This window comes from Tupaia chinensis, unplaced genomic scaffold, assembly GCF_000334495.1.
Source record: "Tupaia chinensis unplaced genomic scaffold, TupChi_1.0 Scaffold000290_1, whole genome shotgun sequence".
NCBI classification, from domain to species: Eukaryota; Metazoa; Chordata; class Mammalia; order Scandentia; family Tupaiidae; genus Tupaia; species Tupaia belangeri.
The window spans coordinates 2,420,168-2,440,370 of NW_006159775.1; the positions used below are offsets into that span (position 1 = coordinate 2,420,168).

Below are 20,203 nucleotides of genomic sequence, written 5' to 3' on the forward strand. Positions count from 1 at the left end.
GGATATGTTTTTTGCCATTAGAAACTTTCCAGTACTCCAGAACCAACTTAATTTCTGTTGGAGAGGAATAGCAAACACTTCATTTTCCCACAACTAAGGGTGCAATGGAAAACTTTACACCTGCAATATAAGCACCCTAAACTCCAAGAAAACTTTATTCACAGAACTGCAACTTGTTCCGTGAGACTGGAGGAAACAGAGTATGGTGAGGGGGTGAAGTGCAGATAAAGGGAGTGGCCAGAGTGTGGCTGGGGACATAACTCAGAGAAAGACCTTTATATCGTGTTAGAATTGAGTAGTTTAGTGAGGAAACATTGATGAATTTATGCAGCAATATATAATAATGTTTCTTTTAAAGGTATACATAATTTACACATAATATGGAGAAAACATTTTGGAGAGTTAAGACTACAAAACTCTATTATAACATGTTAATATTGCATAAGTAGGAGAGATTCTATAAAGTTGGCATATAATAATGTTACATATCTGTGGAGTGTAATGTGATTTTTCAGTACAAAAGTACAATGTGTATTGATCAGGGCAATTAGTATACCCGTCGTCTTAGCCATTTGTCATTACTTTATGTTATGACTTTATGTTGGGAACATTCAAACTCTTTTTTCTCTTTTTTTAAAAATATGTTTGCTAGAGTGTGTGTGCTTGCTGGAGAGAGAGAGAAACAGGGAGTGTGAGAAATCATCCCCATGGGAGAATGGTCATGCTACAGTCTCTTCTCCATTTCTCCTTTTTGGATCTTCAGTATGTAGACACACACACACACACACACACACACACACACACACATACACTTGGTATTTTTAAAATTGCCACAAGGTTTGTGTGTTTATTAGAGAAAGAAAGAGGAAGCATCCCCTCCCCCATGGGGCATGAATACCACAATTCGTTTTCCTCCATTTCTCCATTCTAGCAGGATTTGGGCCCATACACACATACATTCAGCATGTTTTTCAAGCTGCTGGGACCAGAATTCTAATCTTGGCCAGCCATGTGAGATCTGGCTCTCTGAACTGTGGGGTTGCAAATATAGCCCACCAAAATGTATTTTAAGACACTAGAAGTTGTTCATCGGATCTCTCTGTAAATTTACTGGCAAGGAAAAAGATTGAAGAGTATAAATCAAGAATCAAGAGGGTTTAGTGATGCTTTACTACCTCTCCCACATATCATTAAAGGCATAACTTCAGTTTCATACTTGAACAGTTGCTTAATAATGGCGCCATTCATTGGGCTAAAGAACTCAAGAAACAGAAGATCCTGTGATGAGATTGGCTTTTGAAGCATTGCCTTTTGAGGTCCTTGTGGTATCTATAAAGGAATAATTTCATATTCTAATAATATAATAACTTGATACCATTTTTATCATGTGTTCCAGACTAGAGATAGACCTTCTAGAGTGTTCTACGATAGAAACAGCTCAATAGGTAAATGATTATTGAAACTTTGTCAATGGTTGTGTGTGGAGTATGTTTTCTGGAGAGTGGCAGGTACGCACAAGGAAGGAGAACACCAGAACTCTGAGGAATCTTTGGGGATGGAAAAGTATGTGCATCCAAAGAGAATCATTCAGGAAGCAAAGGAGAGAATACTGAAGACACTACTGGGGAATATTCACTGGATTATACAATAATACCTCCTTCAACTATGAATAAAAATGGAGAGACAGGGTAGAAACTAGAGACAGCAGTGAAGCCAAGTCAGGTAGTATAGTTGCTAAACTCACAGATCTAGGGCTAGCAGATGGCATAGTGGTTATGTCACTGTATTCCATGGCCAACTGCAGTTAAAGTCCTAGACGTGGTGGCTTAAAACTCATGCTGGGTGTGTGTGCTAACATGTCCAAGATTCCAGGAGAAGAATGGAGGAGAAGGGATTGAGGCGTGACCATCCCACTAGGGTGTGTTTGAGTGTTTGGGGTGAGTCTCTCTCTCTGTCTCTACTGTGAGCGAGTGCATGTGCCCTATAAAAAAAGCAAAACAAAAACAAAAACAAACTCTCTCTCTATCTCTTTTTTTTTTTTTGGAGAGGTTTTTGCTAAGGGTGCTTGCACTCGCCAGAAAGACAGAGAGAGACAGAGACAGAAAGTGAGAACTCACCTCCTAGGGGGGATGGCCACGCCACAATCCCTTCTCCTCCATTCTCCTCTTGGAATCTTGGGCACATATGCACACGCACCTGGCATGAGTTAAAGCCACCAGGTCTGGGACTCAAACTGCAGTTGACTATATGGAAGTCCAATGACATAGCCATTATGCTAACTGCTGGTTCTGGAAAAAAAAAATCTATCTTAAAAAATAAAAGAAAAGCACAGACTCTGGAGTCACTTAGCTTGGGTTTTGAATCTTAGTAGTTGTGTGACACAATCCTTAGCCTCTTTATGCCTCAGTTTCTTTTTACTTATGTGTGTGTGACTTTACTATGTGTGTATACACACACACACAAACACACATATAGCAACCGACATCTATCTCACAGAGTTGTAAAGATTACATGAGTCGACTCACATTTAACACTATATACTATATACAAGTTAGCTGGTTATTGTAAAGGGAGTATTTGAATAGTAAGGGGATGATGGTAACAGAAAAGCTCTGGGAAAAATGATGAAAGCACGACAATACCACACTTCCCTTTAGTTCCTCTGGCTGTGTCTCTTCAGTTTCCTTCATAAGGTGCTTTCCTTAAAAGTAGATATATGCCAGGGCTGTAACTCAATCCATTGTCTCCTATCTTGTAAACTCCTTCTGAGTCATCACATTCAGGATTATGCCATGTTATTACCATGTCTGCACAAATGATGTCTAAACATGCTTCTAGGCTGGACATTTCTTTTTCTTTTGGACCCATGTATAGCTTCTCCCTGTCCTAAAGGACCTTTGCCTCTAAACCCATTCTAGTGAATCACACCCTCTTATGCCTAAGGATCCAGACCTTGCAAAATACCCTCTTACTCCATCTACAGCCAATCAATGACCAATGTCAGCACTCTCAAATTTGTCTACTCCTGCCCATCCCCTTTACCACTACTTTAGTTTTCACTAGGTCTTAGGTTATGCCTCATCTACATTATTAAGCAGTTGAACTCATTTTCATGTCTTAAACCTTGCTCTTTTCGAGGGTGAGCAGGTAGTGTGGTAGTGAGGTGCTGAACTCCCACATGGCTGTCTGCAGTTCAAGTCCTAGACCTGGTGGCTTGAAAATCATGCTGGACACGTGTGAGTGCATGCCCAAAATTCCAGAAAAAGACCAGAGGAGAAGAGATTGCAGCATGGCCATCTTCTGGAGGGAGGGGTGGTTGTTCCCTTTCCTTCTCTCTGTCTTTTTCTTTCTCTTCAGTGAGCGCACATGCCCTCTGGGAGCGGGACACACACACACACACACACACACACACACACACAAAACCTTGCACTTTTCCAATTATTTCCCTAACCACAGTTAGAATGGTATTTCAGACATTCAATTTTATCAAGTTACTTTTGTCTCTTAGGATGAATTTTAAACTCTAGTTTCCTAAACAAGTCTGTGTGATATGGTTGCCACCAACTCTCCTTAACTTACTTACTATTTATCATTTCAAACTGTAAGACCAAAATATGTTGAAAATCTTTATGTACAGACTACTACGGCTTTATGCACATGCCATGTATTTAAAGTATATGAAACATTCCCCTAAATTAGCCTCTCCACAGTCAAAAATAATGCTTTAGTCTCTTATTTTCTCCCCCATATTCTGCAGTCTCATTTGATATCCTTTATATATTATAGGCGGGACAGGAAGCATTCTATGCTCTCTTGATTAACACTTATCAAGTTTAATTTTAATTTCCATTTTGTCTGTATGCTTCATTAAATTATAAAATCTCAGAAGGTCAGAGCAGTATTTGTTGTATACACCATTTTTCCTAATCCCCAGGATGGAATCTAGAGAATGATGTCTACCTATCTGTCTATCCATATATCCAACTAGCCATCTTAAATGTAGAATTATTCCTTGTTTTGGTTAATGGTACTACTAATCATCCTGAAAAACAATTATAAACTAGTTTACTCTCCCTTTCACATGAGTTCATAACGAAGTTTCATTAATTCTCTCTTTCAAACTTTCCTCTCAGTCCACTCTTACTGTTTTAGTTACGATCTTCACCATCATTTACGAAAAATAAAGCACTGATCATTTACCAATTCTCTGTTTCTAGCCTTGCTCCTTCAAACTACCATAGATCAAAATGCAATGCTGTTGCCATATTATTTAAATCATTCCTGCATGAGCAGCTCCCATCATCTGTAGCCTACACAAAAGGCATTATGGAAAGAAGGCCCCAGGATTTCTTTGCTTGCTTCATGTCTCACACTCCTTTAAGTGTCCCTGTTCTAGGTGCACTAAACTTTCTGCAAAGGGTCAGATGGTAGGTTTTAGAGCCATGAGATCTTTGTCACAACTATTCAACTCTATTGTTGTAGCACAAAAGCAGGTATAGACAACACAGAATGGAATGGACGTATGGACATGGCCGTGTGCTCTTAAAGCTTTATTTATAAACATTGGCAAACACTGACATTTGAATGTCATGTAGTTTTTATGTGTCATGAAATATTATATTTTTAAGTTTACTCTCCACAAACACTTAAAGATGTGAAAAACATTCTTAGTTCACAGGCTATGTAAAAACAGGTCATGAAACAGATTTGGCCTGTGGGCTGTAGTTTGCTCACCCTGGCTGTAAACCATTGTAGCATATTTTTTTTTTTCCTTCAGACATGAATCTGATGTTTAGACGGAAGAGTTTTTACTCAAGAGGGGCTTAAAGAGAAGTTCAGTTTCAGCATCATCTCGAGTTGGTCTTTAATCCTACTTTAACTTGTGCAATCATAAGAATTCTTTTATGTTTTTTATCTGTTTTGTAGATACTTCTATAATACTTTTCATGCTCTATTGCAAATATTTGATTCATTGTATGTCTCAGCCACTCTTTCAGAATATGAATTATGTCCTATCTATTTTCAAGTCTCTGGCTTCTTAGTATGTAAAACCACTGAATATTTTAAAAAACGGAGCCATCAAGGGGGAGGACAGCTGATTTTTAAAAGTGGAGCCATTGAGGGAAAGGACAGCTGAGGAGACTAAGAACATTTAAAAGATATAGAAATAAAAAATTATTTGTTGATGATAATGGTATGATAATATCCTTAACCGGACTAATATATAGTATATTCATAATGGGAAAATTCATTTTATAAGCTGTAATATTATGTAATGATTGAATGCATAAATAATTAATTAATAAAAAGGACCTACTTTGTAGATAATCATCTTATGAGCAGAAACATTTCGAGTTGTAGAGAGTGGGAGTTGCCTACTAAAATGAGAATAGCAACCTCTGGAATTGGACAAGTTTGTGTGCCTGAACAACTGGAAAGAAAGATTAAAGTAACCAAGGATCTGGGCTGTGAACAGGAAGTGCAAAGGCATATGCAAATTTAATCTGGGTCTAAGAAATAGCCTTGCAGCTGAAGTATGCTATTGCCAGAGTTGCATCTGTTTTCTTGGCACAGGAAGACCTACTCATCATTGTAATATAGAAAGTCTTTAGACAGTGAACCATGACAGAATAGAACAAAATATGAGAAGATGAATTAGCATTGGGCTGATGTCTGCCTTTTTTGAGGAGCAGATCTTGTGAAACTAGTCTATGAATAAATTTGATTATTGATTACTAGCAGATGGTGTAAAGTTTATGTCACTGAACTCCCATATAGTCAACTGCAGTTCAAGTCCTAAATCCAGTGGCTTAAAACTCATGCCGAGCATATGTGCATGCATGCCCAATATCCTGAGAGCAGAATGGTGGAGAAGGAATTGCAGTGTGGCCATCCCCCTGGACATGATTTTTCACTTTCTGTCTCTCTGACTCTCCAGAAAGTATATGTACCCTATAGCAAAAATCTCTCTCAAAAAAATAAAAAAGAAAGGAAAGAAAAGAGAAGAAAAGAAAAGGAACTTGACCCTGTAACCCAATAGTTAAGGGAGCCAGATCCCACATAAAGTACTGCAGTCTAAATTCTGGCCTTGATGGCTTGAAAAATATGCTGTGTCTGTGTGTGGGCATGCCCTAAGTCCCTCAATATGGAGAAAGAGAGAAGAAAAGATTGTAGTGTGACCATCCCCCATTGAAGAGTGCTTATGGGACCAGCAGTTAGCGTAATGGCTATGTCACTGGACTCCCACGTAGTCGACCGCGGTTTGTGTCCCGGACCCGGTGGCTTAAAACTCACACCGAGTGCATGTGCATGCATGCCCAAGATCCCAAGATCCCAAGAGGAGAATGGAGGAGAAGGGATTGTGGCATAGCCCTCCCCTCTGGGGGGGGATTTCTTGCTTTCTGTCTCTCTGTCTCTCTCTGTCTGTCTGGTGAGCGCACGTGCCCTATAGCAAAAAAAACCTCTCCAAAAAAAAAAAAAAAAGAGTGCTTTCTCTCTCTCTCTCTCTCTCAAGCACATGCACCCTCCAGCAATTTAAAGTGGAAAGAGAGTGTGGAAGCAGAAGAGCACAGGAAAGGAAATTTGAGGGGGGGTAATGGAGAGGTAAGATACTTGTGGGACACAAATAAGGTTTATTATCTGTTGACGAGGATGTGTACAATCGTCTCAACTAGGCTGGACTGAGGTGTAAATCATGCTGGGTAAAATCTCTTCACAATCTAAATGATGTATAGCGATTTAATGTATGAATAACAATAAAAAATAAAAAGGTGGGGGGATATTAAAAGGAAAAAAAAGAAACTAACTCACTTAGAATATGGCAATGAGCAAAATAGTTTTCAATTTTCAATGACCTTTGCTAATAACTAGGTAACAAATCAGAATGTTAAAGCTGACTACAAGTACAGAATAATATAAAAGTATTTGGTAGAACTTTAATCAATAGTTGCATCTATTAATTATTGTTGCCAGCTCTTAAGTAACCTAGTGCTTAGTATAGTTATGCTATTAGAAAAGATAACAGAATAGATTGTTTTTATTATAAATGCAGAAACTGGATGCAAAAGTACAATGCAACTGAAAGTTGTATTGCGCTTTATAGTGCCCATAGTTCTTTGAATAACCACATAGCTTGTATTAATTAACCAAATTATGACTGTAAGCTATATTTTAAAATCTCTAACCTAAATTATTTTTGATTCAATTAATATTACAGAATTGTGCAAGTTCTCAAATTTACTATGTTTAATTTGTGAGTGTCAGAGATATACTTTGAATAGGAAGAGAAAATAATCCAAAAGGGATAAAATAAGTGGTTAGTTGATTGGTATCTAAAATAAAACAGTCTTAAATAGATATTAAAATACACATTTCTTTTAAACTATAGGGAGAAAAAAACCTCTTTGAAGGTAACAGCAAAAGTCTCTTCAATTCTGCAAAAGTAAATAATTTGTGGCTCTTCCTGTGTTAAATTTTCTTGCATTTTATATTTCATTGAAACTCTTGGTCAGAGTTTGAAACTTAAATAGGTAACAAATAAGAAAGAAAGTAAACACCATTGCTTTGGTCTAGAGTTAAATTTTCTTTTTAAGAGAGAGATTTTTGCTATAGGGCACATGTGCTCACCAGAGAGACAGAAAGTGAGAAATCAAGCCCCAGGAGGGATGGCCATGTCACAATCCCTTCTCTTTCATTTTCCTCTTGGGATTTTAGACACACACACTCCCACTGTGAGGTTTAACACACTGAGTCCAGGACTTGAACCATAGTCAACTACGTGGTAGTCCAGCGACATAACCATTACAGCATGTGCTGGCCCCTAGAGTTAAATTTTCGAAGTGTCAAGTTAGAAAAGGCATTTCTCAATGCATATTTTTAAAAATGGGAGATACAACACCTTTCAATAATTTCAACACAGCTATCTTTTCCTGTGGTTCTGGAATAGATGGTTGTAGAATAGATTAGGTATTTTGCTTGTATTTTAGGGACCAAGTTGAACCTCTCAATTGTACCCAGTATCTTTACATACTATCATGATATTTCTTCCTTAATGTGGAGAGTTGAATTTCTCTAAGGTAAATATGTAAATAATGTGATCTTATACATGGTAGATGCTCAGTAAATATTTGTTGAATGGTTGATTTAAAATATTAAATTTAATATAACAGATAGTGGTCAGCAGGTGGAGTAGTGGTTAATGTGCTGGACTTCAACAGGGCTGGCTGCTATTCCAGTCCCGAACTTGGTGGATGAAAAGTCATACCGGGCGTATGTGAGCGCATGCCAAAATCCCCAAAAGAATGGAGAAGGGATGGCTATCCCCCCATGGGGACTGATTTCTCACTTTCTGTGTCTCTGTCTCTGTCTCTGTGGTGAGTGCGTGCGCTCTTTAGCAAAAGCAAACAAACAAAACCCTCTCCAGTAAATGAAGTAATAGATAAATATCTAATGAAATCCTTTGATAATTTTGTAATGTTCTCTGTAATACAGGACATTTATTTACAATGTCAGAGAATACAAAGTCAGCTCATGTTCTTTAGAGCAGGAAGTTAAGTTTCGAAGTGTTTTTTGGATGCCAGGCATTATTTCGCAACTCGTGAAAGGTGGAGCAAAGACTTCCTGGAACAGTTACAGATAAGACTTTACTTCTGCTAGCAACTTTATAGTTGAGGGGCCACTAAATGTACATAATTATTATGGTCAAGCTCCATAGATTTTTATCTCTGCTTTATGGGGGAAAAAATGATGTCTTTGCAGTTTGGCTAAGATGTTCATGCCCATCAAAGGTTACAGATTTACACTTGCTGAATTAATAGTGCTGAAAAAAATCTAAATTTTGTCAGAATACAATCCAATTTTTTCAGAATACAATACAATACAAAATCCAATACACTACAATATAGTTGGCATGGTGGCTACAGTCAAAACGAGCCTGTCAAAGAAGTCTAGCAACATATGAAATTTGCTAAGAACTGAATGCTCATGCCATCATTCCCAATATGATGATACTAAAAGGTAGACTTTGGGAGGTATTTAGGTAATGAGGGAGGAGACATTATGGGTGAGATTAATTTCCTTATGAAAGGGACCCAAGAGAGCTCTTTTGGTTGTCTTCACTATGTGAGAAAATAACCAGATTTTGGCAGTCTGTGAAAGAGAAGAGGTCTAACAAAACTAATCATGATGGCACCCTGATCTCAGACATTCGGCTTCCAAAAGTATGAGAAGTAAACATCTTTTGCTTAAAACAAGCAGTCTTTGATACTCTGCTATTACAGCCTAAACTAAGACAAAAAAATTAGCATCTAATAATGCTGCTAAGTTCTTTTTAATTTCTATTTTATTTACATGTAATCGCTGTACATCTTTATAGTGTACAACATGGTTTTTCCCAGCATGAATAGAGTGTATACAAGTCAAAGACATTACCATATACATTATCACCAACAGATAACTTTTCATTCTAGTATCTATTAAATGTTTTGATTGCTTCTTTCCCTGATCCCTTCCCTTTCACCCCCTATTATCCACTATATATAATTGCTATTATTCCTTCCAATCTTTCAGTTTCTGCCATAGAGTGGCAGATACTGGGTATATATTAAGTGAGGACATACAATGCCTGTTTTTCTTAGTCTGGCTTACTTCACTTAAATTTCAGTTGTCATAATTCTGTGATCATTTTCATACCCATTGAGTTTATCAAGGAAATAACCACACACATATGGACATTCAGGAAACATGATTTGTTATTTTATGGCCAAAAGATGAACAGAACCATCATTTAAGCCATATATCTCTGAAATGCTTATTGTTATGGGAAAACAATAGGTTTTGTTTTGTTTTTTACATCAGAAACAAAAACAAAATCTGATCAAAATTGTAATGAAGGCAGCATTGGACTTAGTGATAATTTTTAAAAGAATCTTTGGGGATGAACACTTGCTTTCTCAACTAAAATAGCAAATATGCAGTCAATACTGCCTATTTTCCACTCTTCAGAAGAAAATAAATCACCACTACAAATAGAAAACTATTCTTCTACTTCTAGTAATTAATATTTTTGCCATAAGACATGTTCTCATTATTTTGAGTATTATTACCCCATATGAAGTCTTTCATAAACCCAAATATATTTTTTAATTGTGAAGATACTATAATTAAAAACTGTAATTAACTTAGAGATAAGGAGAAAATAATAACTTTACAAGTTATCTCTTACTTCAGATAGACTGATCATTATCAATGCAGAAACAAAACCACTCAAAGAAATTAAGCATAAAAAATCATTTACGGCAAAATCAAGTCACCATTTTGAGTGCATAGACGAGCAATTCAGATAAGGAAAAGAAATCTTGTCTTGGGTTAGTTTTGCTTTTGGACAGATTATTTTCTGCTTAGAGAAGTGTATCTGGCACATTTAGATATGTTGGCATAAGTTTCATGCAACTACTTTCCTGAAAAATCTAAATTTCACTCATATAACAGGAGAAAGAGAGAAATACACACAATAAACATCATTCCCTTAATTTTAAGTGCTATTTATGTCATTATGGGTTATGGAAAATATTTCAAATGTGTAAAAATGTTGTATAAATCACAAAGTCATTTCTACAACTGTATATGTATGTATTTATTGACTGCCTTTCTTTAATCCAGTCCCCTCCACCACCAATGTTTTATTTACCCTCCAATAAATAAAACACTTGTGTTTGAAGCTTTTTCTCATTGCCAGCTTCAGGGAGGACTAAACTAAGACAGAGGTTGGGCAGCTGAAAAGAATAACAAATGTCCACATCTCAAGGTATAAGAATCTGTTTCTCTGCTTCAACAGTAGCTCTTGGTGTATTTCTTTAATACCAGTTCTTTCTCGGTGACACAATATTTGCCCATCATATCCCTTGGTTAGGCCCACACGAACCAGTACCAAATAGATGTGATTTTGTATCCTGTGTTTTTTGCCAAGGCTACACGTAATAGGGGCTGCCAAATATCTGCCAATGGACCGGCCAACAAACTGAAGAATGGTTATAAGTTTATCCAAACCTGATGGCTCATGAAAGAATTTATATGAAAAATGTTCACTGTGTTATCATTATCTGAAATCCTCATTGAAGGAACTGCGATACTCTCTGTATTTTCCAATCTGCTCATTTTTATTTTTGGCCCAATTGCTGCATAGATATAAGCACACGATCAGCACTCATTTGTGAGTGAGGGCATGCAAAGAACAATGCTCTACTGTTTTACTTTTTTTTTCAATCTGCTCAATCCCACAGAAAAATTTCTCCAAAATCTGTCTTCACTATGATAAACAACATTAAGGAAACCTGTACCTGGTGGCGAACTATGTCACTGTTACCTGGTACCAGAAAGTTTCGGAAAGATCCAGGGGGGTGTGCTGCTTCTTGGCGACAGCTCAGACATGTTTTTCTAGCCCGTAGTCCAGCATTTTCCACAGAGGTGTCTTTTAACGTTTTTCTTACTGAATTTTTTTGCTGCATTGAAAGTCAGTGAAATATGCCAGCTCAGGGTTTCTCAAATCAGACGAGCTCTGTTTCCTAGAGAATAAGCTTGGCTCACAAGCGCTAACACCACCCACATTCAAAAACCGTACCAGAACATAGGCACCAAGCAAATGTCTATGCATACCCATTACCTTCTCTGAATAAAACACTTTTGTAAGTACATTGATTTGTAGGCCTAATCTCCTGATTTCTTTATCCCTTACCTATTATTTTCATAATTACCTCCCCTCTTCTCTTCTTAAAATGATGAACAGGAAATGGCACAGATGGCAGAGTGTTAAAGGCATCGAGCAAGTATCTGTTAACACTGAATGAACTATGAGGTTTTTGGGTTTTTTTTGGAGAGGTTTTCGCTATAGAGCGCATGCACTCACCAGACAGACAGAGAGAGACATAGAGACAGAAAGTGAGAAATCAGCCCCCAGGGGAGATGGTCATGCTGCAATCCCTTCTCCATTCTCCTCTCGGGATCTTGGGCACGCACGCACACACGCTCGGCGTGAGTTCTAAGCCACTGGGTCCGGGACGCGAACCGCGGTCGACTACGTGGGAGTCCAGTGACATAGCCATTATGGTAACTGCTGTTTCCCTGAACGATGAGTTGTTGAGGCACTCACATACCCAGGACCTGCTAAAGCAATGAAAGTAAATATGCTTCTCCATCTTCGACTGTAGAGAATGTTGCTAGTTTGAATGGTGAAAAATAAAAACAAATGGCTAATGGGGTAGCAGGAGTATCAGGAGGATAATTGTCCCTAAAGTGAGAAAATAAATGGCTGAAAGTTCAGTTTTATAGCAACAAAGAATTTAAAGAATTGTGCAATTTTTTTTTGAATTTCTGCTCTTAATATTTGAATGCCATTTTGTTAGCATATTTTTTTAAGTTGGTGACCAATAGAAATTTATTAATTTTTTTGTTTGTTTAAAAACTATCAAATGTCCAACAAGTTCTAATTGCTGTATTTATTTCCTATATCTACCATAACAAATTACCAAAACATAGTGGCTTAAAAACAGCACAAATTGGGGCCAGCAGATGGCATAATGTTTACTTCGCTGGACTCCCACATAGTCAACCATGGCTCGAGTCCTGGACCCAGAGGCTTAAACTCATGCCAGACCCAAGATCTCAAGAGGAGAATGGAGGAGAAGGGAATTGCGGTGTGGCCATCTGCCCTAAGGGTTGATTTCTCGCTTTCTGTCTCTGTCTCTGTCTGTCTTTCTGGTTAGCACATGTACATAAACCTCTCTAAAACAAAACAAAACAAAACAAAACAAAACAGCACAAATTTATTGTCTTATAGCACTGGAGCTCAGAAATCCAAAAAGTTTCATGTGGCTAAAATCAAAGTACTAGCAGGACTAAGTTCTTTCTAGAGGCTACAGAGCAGAACCCACTTTCTTTTCTAGTTCTAAAAGGCTGTCCAAATTTCTTTAGCTTATAATCTTCTATATTTAAAGCCAACATTGATGGGTGAGTTTTCACATTCATCAATCAGTCCTAGTCTAACTATCCAGCCTCAATCTCTTCCCATTTTACTTATGGGATCTCCTGGGTCAGCCTGTCTAATGCAAGATACTCTCCTCATCTCAAGGGGAGCTAATTTGTAGCCTTAATATCACCTATAGCCTTAATTCTTCCCTTCCACGCAACACACTATATTCAGAAATTCCAAGGATTAGGTTGTGATTTCTGTGGGGACCATTATTATGCCTACCACAAGGTGGCTTATAAAAATACATTTAAAAAGAGCAAAATAACATAAACTAAAACTAAGTGAGAAGGATGTAAGAAAGAAATAAATTGACAGGTACAGAAAATGGATCTCGAAATTGAGTCAATACAAAAATGAGGTCTCATAAACTTCTTTTGAATTTCAAACTCTGGTCTAAATCCTACTTCCAAATGCTATAATTTTTGGTAGTATTCTTGAAAGGATTAAAAGAATCAAAACAAGACTAATCATGTTACCAATAAATGTACCACAATCACTGCTCTATTATAACTCTCTCTCGGTTTTACTAAAGCAATCATAGAACATTCAATTGCCCTTAAGCACAGTTGTTGCTCAAGAATCAGTATTTACTCCTTAGACATTATTCTATGAATAATGAGACTAAAGTCTTGCATGTTCTTTAGGCATCTTCTTTTTAGTGCCAGTTTAATTTCTCCTTATGCCTCTCTCATCTTATTGCAGCAAGAAGAGTCCCACTTTCCACTCTATTGAACAATTTGCTCAGTACCCTTCATTTGGTAAACATTTTTGTGACAATGGTTACACTCAGCTGTAACAAGACAAGCTGAAGTGTTCATAGCCATGCTAAGCCAAGGGGTCAAAACACACTGGTTGTGGGCGTGGTGGCGCCCGCCCTATGGCAAAAACACACTGGTTGTAACCTCTGTATCATCAAATCTGAAAGTTCCTAATTCATAGCATTCATGAACACAAACAAATTCAATTCTAAGCAGAAGGCCAGCTATTCCTGATAATAGCTAATATTCCTGTTGTATTTATTGTCTCTGATATACCTAGCACTCTTCAAAATGCCTTTACATACTTTAACTGGTTTAATCTGCACAATGAAGTGAGTTCTATGTTGATACTTTTAAAATGAAGAAATTAAGGCATAGAAAGGACAATTGACTTCATAGGGATCACACAGCTAATAAATCTCTGAGATTTGAATCCAAGTTTTCCGACTTTGTGCTTTTAGTCACAAAGCAATGTTGCTTCTAAAAACTTAAGCAGAGACAGCAGGTGGCAAGGAGATTAAGGTGGGTGGATCCCACATGGCTGACTACACAGTTCCAGTCCTGGACTAGGCTGCTTGAAAATCATGCTGGGCCTATGTGCATAAGTCCCCAAAACCCTAAGAGAAGAATGGAAGATAAGGGATTGTTGCATGGTTATCTCCCCTGAAGGGGTGGTTTCTCATTCTCTCTCTCTTCCTCTCTCTCTTTTTTTCCCTTTCTCTCTTTTTCCCTTTCTCTCTCTCTTTGGTGAGTGCATGTGACCTATAGCAAAATTTAAAAAAAAAAAAGAAGAAGAAGAAATTAAGCAAGCAAAAAATCCCATGATCCTTATAAAGAAGACATTGCCTTTTTCTTGAAACTTAACTGCTTGGCGTAACTCAGTCTGTTAGATATTGCTACCAAAGATTGGGATAAAAATGATACCTTCATCATTAAGGGAAATCATCAACTATCGAAAGCGCTTTTGCCTGGAATTCTCTCTTCCCTTTCTTTCCTTCTTCATTAAATAACTCCTTTTAATGTAGATCCTGAAACCAATATCGGCTCAGAAAAACTTTTTTGTCCTTTCCTGTCCCCATTACTTAAATACATTTTTGTGTTAAATACTCCACTAAATAGTATCTTTTTCCTTCATAGCACTCATTTCAGTTGGAAATTCATTTGCTCAGTTATTTCATTAAGATGCATATCTCCCACCAGATTTTTAACATCCACGAAAGAAGAAAGCATGACCAATGTTTTCTCCCCATTGTTTTTGCAGACTAGCATGTATTGGATGATTAATTAGCATTTGTGAAAGGATATTTTTCCTTTCTTGTCAGACTTCTGGCATGACTTTACACTGAGTTCAACATTCTAACTTTACTGAGAAAAAAACTTCTACAAGGTCACAATGCCACCTCTGTTCCCCTACCTGCAATTGCACTTCTGTAGCCTGCCTTCCATCCTAAGGCCAGGGATGCCTTTACTTTTACACTGGATCCTTGTTCCCTTGTGCTTTTAGAAGTTCAATCTTCCAGCAGTTTTCCTTTCTCTACTGCAACTTCCAATTCTTTGTCTCTTCTACTGAATTATTCCCACTACTTCACAAGGATGTTGCTATTTCTTCCATTTTTAAAAGCACAACAAGGGGCCAGCAGATGGCCTAATAGTTACATGACTGGACTTCTTTTTTTTTTTTTTTTTTTTTTGGAGATATTTTCACTGTAGGGCGCGTGTGCTCGCCAGACAGACGGAGAGAGACATAGAGACAGAAAGCGAGAAATCACCCCCCAGGGGGGATGGTCACGCCGCAATCCCTTCTCCTCCATTCTCCTCTCGGGATCTTGGGCACGCACACACACGCGCCCGGCGTGAGTTTTAAGCCACCGGGTCCGGGACACGAACCGCGGTCGACTATGTGGGAGTCCAGCGACATACCCATTACGCTAACTGCTGGTTCCCCATGATTGGACTTCTATATAGTCTACTGCTGTTCAAGTTCTGGACCAACAGGATTGAAATTCATGCTGGGGCATATATGTGTGTGCCCAAAATCCCAAGAGAAGAATGAAGGAAAGCGATTGCAGTCATCTCCCCTAGAGAGTGATTTATCACTTTCTGCTCTCTGTCTCTCTCTGTCTCTCTGGTGAGCGCTCCCACTCTAGAGCAAAAATCTCTCTTAAATAAATAAATAAAAATAAAACTACAACAAAATAAAAAATAAAATGTATTTTGACCCATTTTCACTTCTATCCACAGTCCCAGTTTTCTTTTTTGTTATTTAGCAGAGTATCTGGAAAAGATTGTCTATGTTCTTTAACCAACCATGTATACACACCTGGCATGTAGATTAAATAGATTTCAGTCGATTTTCATCCAATACATGCTAGTCTGGGAATACAATGGTGAGAAAACACTGGTCATGCTTTCTTCTTTCAAGGATGCTAAAAATCTGGTGGGAGACATGCATCTTAATGAAATAACTGAGCAAATAAATTTCCAACTGAAATGAGTGCTATGAAGGAAAAAGGTATCATTTATTGGAGTATTTAACAGAGGAAGAGAACTGCTGGGTTTGGGCCTTGAACCACAAACAGTTGGTCTTCTGGGATGCAACTTCCTTAACCTCCTCACCAAAACCTGGTTCCCTATAATCTATTTTTTTAATACAGAAGCCAGAGAGATATATTGTTATAAGTTAGTTTATAGCTCAAATCCCTCTAATAGTTTTCAGAATTTTACAGCTATTTGCTATATCCTAGAAAGGCTGATCATCCATGGTCACTTTGACTTTATCTCTTACTGTTTTCTATTGCCCACTCAGCTCCAGCCCACTCTGCTGCCTTAGTTTTCTTGCTAAGTATCCATTTCAGGGTACTTTGGATTCACCGTTTGCATTGCCTAGATATTCTTCCTTTCCATCATTGCTCAAATCTTACCTTTCCTTTGAAGACTTCTTCACAATTTTCTGTACAAGTGCACTCTCTTACTTGTTAGTCCTCATTTCTACTTTATTTTTCTTTATTGTAGTTGTCACTACAATTAAATGTAATGTATTATAAATACTGTATATTAATACACAGTTTGTTAACTGTGCATTTTACTTATTTAATTATCTGCCTCTGTCCTCCCGATGACCTAAAAATTAACTTCCTCCAGGATAGGGATATTTTGTTTCTCTATCCTAATGCCTAGAACAATTGAAGCAAGTCAACAGGACTGCAACCATTTTGCTTGTTTGTTTTTTAAAACATTTATTTATTTATTTCTCTATTTAGTTATGTTCTATCAAGTCACCAAGTCCAGACTCAGACCCTGGTTAGACATGTGGGAATCCAGGGCCTTAACCACCATGCCATCTACTGATTGAGCCTTTTGAAATTAAGAGAGACTTCTAACAAGAACAATCTAACCAAATGGTGAGTCAGAGGGAGATCTGTTTGAGGAATTGTCAGATGAGAAACCAGGAATGGGTGATTGAAAGAATCAGGGTAATTACTCAGGGGAAAGCAATTGAGTATAATTGAGTATTGTGAGGAATGATTTGCATGGGCTTATATCTTTTACCAATAAACACAGAGCTTCTTGAGACAGTTTGATGGTACTTGCTGACTTCTTGTTACTGATTAGAAAGAAACTCCCCTCTGCAGCCTCTGCCTCATTTCATTGACCACAAGAAGCAAAAGTCAGACTTAGTAGGCTGATATTACTATGCCTAGCACAAAATTGGTATTCAATGAATATTTGTTGAATGAATCATTAAAGTAAGGAAACAATATCTTATGTAATCCTTTATAGTTTTCAAATTCATTCTTTTATAATCACTCTGTAATTAGAAAATGACTGAGCTCAGTTTATAACAGTAGACACTGAACCTTATGCCTCATATACTGCAAAATTAGCATTGGACTCTTGATCTTCTGCCTCATTTAGTATACTTCCTATCATTATTAAATCACTATTTATTGAGTGTCTGCTATGTATCAGGTACTATACAATGTACCTGAGAATATGGAGATAAATAAGATGAATAAATAAGATAAATAAGATGTGATCTCTGCCTTCAAGGAGGCCTGAGTTTGATAAAGTTTATCACTCAGTTTCTGGGATGAAAGTGGAGTAGAGGAAGCAGTGGCAACATGGGGTGGGAGTGGGGGAGGGCAATGGCTTATTCTTCCAAAGACTTGCAGATTTTACTTGTGTTGAATCCTGAAATTAATAACAGGTTCAACGGGTTTGCAGAAGAAAATTCTAGTCATCAGTACAAGGGATCTTCAAAAATTTTGTGGAAAGTGTGTATGATGCAAAAAGTACATATGGATCTTGTCTTTCTAAACAAGAAGAAACTTGTAATTTAATTATATTTTTTTCACAAACTTTCTGACATGCCCTGGTGTGAGGGAGGGTAAATGCATGATTCTGCTCATTTTGTTAACAGCACTTTTAAAGACAATAAATGGCATTGATTTAAATCTTGATTTAGCTGAGTAAAAAAAATTTTGAGGAATGAGAAGTAAACAGACTAACTGTAATGAATGTATTCATAACCATTGGGGGGGAGGCAATGGAGGGGAGCCCATATAGACATGTGAATAGTACTCATTTTTTTTAAAAAAAATCGAATTGCTTCATTTGAATTAACAGTTGGACAGGTTCTGAGAAAAAACTGAGGGATAAGTTCTGAGAAAATAACTCAAGCAGTAAGTATAAGCATGTTGATCTCTGAAGATGTATTGATTTGAGTCCAAATGCGAATCAATTTGCTATTAATTTGTCAAAATCTGGCTTCAGCTGGGAAAGTGTAGTTCTGATTGTTTTAAGGCTCCACTGCACAACAGCTATACAGCTAGTCCTGAAGCCCTGCAGGTGGAAATAGTCATGTCCAGATTGGGATCTGTCGAATATTTAACTCTTTCTTAGCAAAATATTGTCCTGAATTTGACTGCCTGGTGATAAGTATTTGCATGTGCTTTGTGGGTATAGTTAGACTTAGAAAGAAGGAGGATAAAAATAATCCTGGGTCAAGGACAAGGAAAAGGGAATGGAAACCTCAAGAAAATTTTAATTTCATGTCTTAGAGGATAACCAAAATAGATTAAATTTCAATATAGGTAGAATTAAAGTTGAGTTACTGTCTCAAAATTTCTTTTCTTTTTTCTTTTTTTTTCCTTTGGAGAGGTTTTTGCCCTACGGTGTGTGCACTCGCTAGAAAGACAGAGAGAGACAGAGATAGAAAGCGAGAAATCACCCTCTAGGGGGGATGGCCATGCCACAATCCCTTCTCCTCCCTTCTCCTCTCAGGATCTTGGGCACGCACGCACACACGCCCGTCGTGAGTTTTAAGCCACCGGCTCCGGGACGCAACCCGCGGTCAACTACGTGGGAGTCCGGCGACATAGCCATTACGCTAACTGCTGGTCCCCAGTGAAAGTGTTTTTCTGACTGAGTGTTTTCCTATCCTTTGGGTAGATACCCAGGAATGGAATTACTAGGCTGTAGCAGAAACCTCTGTATTGTTCTCTCCACAGAGGCTGTACCACTTACGTTCCCATCGATAGCGTAGGAGGATCCTTTTTACCCACAGCTTCCCCAGCATTCATTGTTCTGTATTTTTTTTTTTAATTGTAGCCATTCTGACTGGGTTAAAATGGTACCTCTTTGTTATTTTGATTTGTATTTCCCATATGATAAGAAATTTTGAGGTTTCTTTATTTATTAATTTTTTTCATTTGCTTTCTGGCCCTCGGTATGTTTTCCTTTGGGAGTTGTCTGGTTAGCTCATTTGCCATGTTTTAATTGGGTTGTTTATTTTTTGGTGGGTAAGCTGCTTGTGTTTCCTGTATATTCTGGTTACCAGTCCCTTATCTGAGGCATAGTTTGCAAATATATTCTCCCATTCTAAGGGTTGTCCACCTATTCTAGTTAATGTTTCTTTTGCTGTGCAGAACCATTTTAGCTTGATGTAGTCTCACTTGTCTAGTTTGGAGTTTGCCTATGTTTTGGAGGTATTATTTAAAAAGTCTTTTTCTATCCCAATGTCTCCAGGAATCTTCCCAGTGTTTTCCAACAGCAGTTTTATAGTTTGAAATTTTACATTTAGATCTCTGATCCATTTGTTCTTAAAATTTAACTTTTTTAATCCAAGTAATACATATTCATAGTTTTGTATATGTATATATGTATACATGTATATTTAACAAGCTTATCAATGTAAACAACAGTTACCTGTTTTCCTACTCCCCATCCTTAATTCTGGCTCTCCAGAGGCTATCATTTTCAACTCTTTGAACTTTATTTTATCGGTTATTCTCTTTGTGTTTTTAAGTCATACACTCAGGGAGGAGACAGCAGGTGGCATGGTGGTTAAGGCACTGGACTCCCCAAATATGTTTCAAGACTTCGACGTGGTACCTTGCTTTCTCACTTTCCCTCTCTCTTT

At 37.6% G+C, this 20,203-nt stretch overlaps 1 pseudogene; it reads right to left on the reverse strand.

The window, feature by feature from the left end:
• The window catches only part of LOC102479300 (tomoregulin-1-like), a 148,273-nt pseudogene that overhangs the window by 81,648 nt on the left and 46,422 nt on the right, over positions 1-20,203 (reverse strand).